Genomic DNA, 6311 nt, shown 5'->3' with positions numbered 1-6311 from the left:
TGAGATGCACTTGAAGAAGTCACTACAAGTTAACCATAAAATGTGGGTATGTGTGTGTGTATATATGTTTATATATACATATCTGTTAAAAATACACAAATAAAAAATAGGAGAGGGTCAAAAAGCAAAGCCGTAGTTAAACGTGGGCTATCCAGAGCTAAAATTGCCGCATATATAAAGGGGTAGTACTGTGATAGGGTCGGAGTACTGTTATGATTACATAGGTAGGACACTAGGCTTATTCCTGCTTCAAGCACTTTTTTTTTCTTCTAGTAAGTGCCAAGGAAGCCGTTACTGTTCTTGTTTTGTATTTTGTTCTTGCGTTTTTTGTTTTTGTTTTTTCTTTATCTTATAGATGGCTGTTCTATTAAGTTCCTTAAATGTTCGAGGCTTAAAAAACAATGTCAAACGTAAGGCCATGTTCTTATTCTGCAAGGAAATTAAGGCAAACATTTTGTTTTTACATGAAACACATTCTGGTAAGGAAGAGGAAACATTTTGGAAACATCAATGGGGAGATAGTATTCTTTATTCACATGGTACTACTCACTCAGCAGGAGTTATGATCTTATTCAACAAATTTGCAGGGAGAGTTATTGATCATAAAAGCGACGGAATGGGGCATTGGATCATGGTGTTGGTAGAAGTCTGTGAACAGAAAATTATTCTTATTAACGTGTATGGATACAATAACAGGTCGCTAAATAGAAATATGATGTCTAACTTAAGTAAATTAATTGCAAAGTGGAGTACTACATATGGTTCTACCCAGGTGATAACTGGAGGCGATTTTAACCTGGCTCCTAACTCATGGCTTGACAGACAACCACAAAGAGGAAATCAACCAGAACACGATAGCATTATTTGTGACTTTTGTACGACAACCAATATGATCGATTATTGGAGGATGACAAACCCAAATACGAAGAAATATACTTGGTTTAGTCCATCAAATAAAAACGTATGTTCAAGATTAGATTATTGGCTTGTCTCCCAAACAGTATCATCATATGTTACGAAATGTGAGACCCAGTCAACCCCACTTACTGATCATTGTCTGACAAGTCTCTTATTATCTCTACGTAAACAACAAAGATCTGACAACATATGGAAATTTAACAATAGTTTATTACAAAACGAAGACTTCTGTAAACAAGTTAAAGAACTTAAATCAGAAATTAACAATATGAGCATGACTAATGTCAGTAAATGGGAATGGTTTAAATATAGTGTGAAACAATTAGCTATAGAAACGGGAAAGAAAGTGTCTGCCCTACGCGTATGTGAACAGAAAAATCTAATTGAACAAATTCATTTATTATGTGGTAAACCCTGTAGGACTGCGGAAGAGTCAGAACGCTTACAATCTTTACAAAATAAGCTAGATGAGGTGTACTTGACAGAACTTACAAGAACATTAACATGTTCTATAGTAATCTGTATAAATCAAGAACTGAAAAAGAAAATGCAGATATCTTTTTTGATATGATTAAAGATCAGGTAAAAAAATTGGAAGAGGATGATAAAACATGGTTACAAGAAGATTTGAAAATATCCGAATTAGATACAGCTCTAAAACAAATGAAAAATGGAAAATCGCCTGGAATTGATGGTCTAACGATTGAATTTTATAAAACCTTTTGGCAAGACATTAAAGATTTGTTATTTAATGGCTTTTTGGATTGTTTAAAAAATGAAGAACTATCCCCAACAATGAAAACAGGATTAATAACCTTATTACCCAAACCAAACAAAGATTTACAAATGCTAGACAATTGGAGACCCATAACACTTTTATGTAACGACTACAAATTATTAGCCTTAGTATATGCAAATAGGCTTAAAAGCGTCTTAACCAAATTGATTGATGAGTGCCAATCAGCGTTTATTAAAGGAAGGCAGATTCATAATAACATAAGATTAATATTAGATATGATTGACTATCGATCCTTTATTAATTCAGAAAGTTTAATACTATTTATTGACTTTTTAAAAGCATTTGATTCAATAGACCATAATTTTTTATTTAGATCTTTAGAACTTTTTGGATTTGGAAACAAATTTTGCAAAGTGATCAAACTGTTCTACAAACAAATTTATAGTTATGTTTCGCTCAATCCAGGCATAACATCTAGGATAGACATATTCTGTGGAATTCGACAGGGTTGCCCAATTTCTCCAAAATTATTTATTCTTTGCACTCAATTAATGGCTTACCTCATTGTGAACCATTCAGACATCGAAGGAATAAACATTTTTGATATTGAACTGAAAATAAGTCAGTTTGCAGATGACACAGTAATATTTTTAAAGGATAAATCAATACTCGAGAAAGCATTGAATGTCATTTCAATTTTTTCTAAAGCTTCAGGCTTGTGTCTGAACCTAAAGAAGTGTGAACTTTTGCCACTTTATGATTGTTTGGAAAATAGCATGAGGACGATTCCAGTGAAAAATGAAGTTAAGTATCTAGGCATCTATTTAAACAAAGACATCAACACTAGAGAATCAAAAAACCTAAAAGACAAAATTGATGGCATGTCCAAAACACTAAATCATTGGTTGACGAGAGATATTACAATTTTTGGACGCAATCTATTATCCAAATCAGAGGGCGTCTCAAAGATGGTTTATCCAGCATACTCACTATACATTACCCCAAAAAGTATTAAAAAGATTAACTCTATAATCTATCAATTCATTTGGCGCAATAAAACACATTACATTAAAAAATCACAACTTGTCAAAGATTACGCTAAAGGTGGTATAAAGTCAATTGATTTTCAATCAATGGTTGGAGTATTTAAAATAAACTGGATAAAAGCCTTCCTCTTGAAACCTGACTCCATATGGTTCCATATCCCAAAAAATATTTTCAAAAAGGTGGGAGGGTTGGATTTTCTCCTGAAATGTGGTTTTGATATATTGAAGTTGCCTGTGAAACTGTCAGAATATCATAAGCAGGTCTTGTCTTATTGGAAGATGGTGTTTGCCCATAACTTTTCACCACATTGCTCCACCTTGTGGAATAACAGGACAATTACAATTAATAAGAAGTCATTGTTTATTAAAGAGTGGTTTGAAAAAAACATAATCTTTATAACAGACTTACTTGATGAAAGGGGTCAGTTTCTCTCAGTGGGTGTTTTTAATGCTAAGTTTAACATTCAGTGTTCCCTTAGAGAATATGACAAGGTTTGTAAGGCAATCCCCTTACCTCTGTTGAGTTTGATTCAAGGTTATTTGTATTACTCTAAGGCACAAATTAGTCTACCTTCTTTACATCTAAATCAGATTCCTTTGACGGATAAAAACTGTAATAATAAAACCATGAACAAGATATTTAAAAACAAATTATTTCACGACTTTAACAGTAACACAAAACTAAAAGGGAGTAATATTAAAATAACGAACAAATATACGCACTTTTTAAAATGGCCTATCCCCCCCAAAGTCAAAGAAATGCAATTTAAAATAATTAATGGATATTACCCAGCAGCTGAAATGCTTAAAAAAAGGTTTGGGTTTGAGGTAGAGCCATGTGGATTTTGTTCACAAAATGCGGAAAGTATTGATCATTTGTTTTTTTCCTGCTCAGTAACAACTGACTTTTGGCAAGATCTAGTAGACTGGTTGAGTATAAGAATAGATGGGATGACCCCACTGACTCTAACACAAGTTTTATATAATAATGGTGATCCATCTAAGGAACTGTCCATGCTACACAAGGTGGTGATAATTATGGGCAAATACCACATACACAAATGCAAATGGCAAAGTAAAAGACCTTCCCTAACTGTATTGAAAATTGAATTAAAATCTTTTTTGTCATCTTTAGAATTACTGAGGGATTCATGTAAAGAGGCTGCTTTGATATGCGACAATGGGACTCAATCTCTATCCTTTTAATGATTGTGTTTTTGGTGTACTAAGTAAGCCACATATGTTAAAGTGTTCACAGAAAAGAAACTGTTATGTCATAAAAATGGCCTTCATATATTTATGTATATGTATATATGTGTTTTTGTTTTTTTGTTTTGTTTTGTTTTTCGTTTGGTTTCTTATTCAACCTTTTCAAGATGTTGTTGCACTAATGTTGTCTCCCAACGAGAGATTGTAATATGTGCATAAATTTAATTAAAGTATGGGAAAAAAAAAAAAGAGAGAGACTGTCACTAACCGATCCGTACCGGAAACCCGATCGGTACCCCGCATGCGCGAAAGGTGTCTACTTCCGGTCGAAGCATTTTACGATAGTATCTGTTAAGATGTTAAGAATAACAAGTATCTCTTAAAATGTTTCCGATAATGAAACATTTAATATAATGTAGACAAAAAAAAAAAGATAAAAAGATAGTGACAGATCAGGACTCCCGATCCTTACTGCGCATGTGCAGGGGTTTTCTTCTTCTTCTGTTCGGTTAATGGTGTACGAGGATACCGCCACCAGGTGGAGAGACTGTGTAACACTTTTTTTTTATTTTTTTTTTTTTTATTAACAATTGGAACAATACAGTCACAAACAAAATAACACATTATAGTGCAAATGAACTCTCGTGGAGGATAAAAAAAAAATTAAAAAAAAAAAGAAGAACACAGTCAATACAACAAAACTAACAGCAAGGATATGGGGGGAGAGGGCTAGACAAAAGATCCACAGTATTAACGGGGAAGAAATTTTAAAAAAAAAAAAAAAAAAAAAGGAGCACAATATAGGTAATAATCAAAACAGTAGGAAATGGGAAATGTCATCATAGATTGCGGCAAATCTGCTTGACTTCAGTTTTTTAAGTGACATGAAATAATGTTTAAAGTCATTGATGAACCAAGTAAAGGATGGTTTTCTATTCCTCCATTTACAACAATGTATATGGTATTTACCTAACAGGATGACAATGTTAATCACAGTAGAGACAGATGGATGTTGTTTAGCCATATAGAAAATAATATCAGAAATACTAAACTGGGGAATATCATTGATCTTGAGGGATAACCAGTTGTGTAGTTCTAACCAAAAGGCAGCTGACACAGGACATGAGAAAAACAAATGGTGTAATGTTTCACAGGCTGAATCACAAAATGCACACTGGTTAACCTCAAATTTAAACCTCCTCTTTAAAAATTCAGACACAGGATATATATTATTAATTATCTTGAAATGAGTTTCTTTTACTTTTGGGGAGACAGGCCACTGAATGAATTTTGAGAACGCCTTTTCCATGAGTGACTGGTCCCCATGAAGGGCCTGCAAATATCTACCTGAGTTAAACCCCTGGAAAAGAATAGATTTAAAATTCACACTGATAAATTTATTGTTACATTTACTATCATTTAGGATGCCAGTTACCAATTTTTAGGTTTGGCAGCGCTGGATTGACCTCAGAGTGTAGCATTGTGTTGCATATCAGCTGCCTTAGGGCCAAAGGGATAGCACAGCAAACTTTTCTGTATTCTTTTAATGGACAATTAAAGTTGTGTCTCTTTGAGAAAGGCACGTAATCCAATAGAGCACCACTCAAATCCAGCAAGTCAGTTACAAACAAGATACCACTCTCAAACCAGTTCCTGATAAATAATGTCTTTTTGTTAGCAGTTATCACTCTATTGTTCCATAGGGTCGACATGTGAGGAGAAAAGTTGTGTGTAAACATCATTTTCCAAAAATGAAGAATCTGTTTGTGAAAATTAGAGAGTGTAACAGGTATTTTACTAGTCTCAAAGTCACATTTTAATAGAAAATCAATTCCTCCTAGTTCCTTAAATAAAGATCTGGGTATATGAAACCACATGGAATCAGACTGAGATAAGCAAGCTCTGAGCCAGTTGATCTTAAAGGTTCCGATCATTGATTCAAAGTCTAAGGCTCTGACACCACCCTTCTCATAATCTTTAACCAACTGTGATCTCTTAATATAGTGGGTTTTGTTTTTCCATAGGAATTGAAAAATAATTGAGTTGGCTTTCCTAATATTTTGGGGAGAAACATAAAGAGAATGACATGGGTAAATTAATTTAGAGATACCTTCAGCTTTGGAAAGGATGACTCTGCCAAATATAGTGATATCCCTGGTCAACCAACGACTAAGGGATTTCTTCATGTCGACGATACGATTGCAGATGTTGTTGTCTTCTCTTCGGGACATATTTTTAGAAATCACTATACCTAAATATTTAACTTCCAGTTCAACTCTTATAGAAGCTATATTAGAATCAGAACACGTGTGAATAGGTAACAATTCACATTTGTTAATATTCAGACATAGTCCTGACGCCTGGGAGAATAATGAGATAGTGTTAAGCGCTTTAGCTAC

The sequence above is a fragment of the Aulonocara stuartgranti genome (assembly GCF_965226115.1).
Source record: "Aulonocara stuartgranti genome assembly, chromosome: 17".
Taxonomy (NCBI): domain Eukaryota; kingdom Metazoa; phylum Chordata; class Actinopteri; order Cichliformes; family Cichlidae; genus Aulonocara; species Aulonocara stuartgranti.
This window is presented reverse-complemented; position numbering follows the sequence as displayed.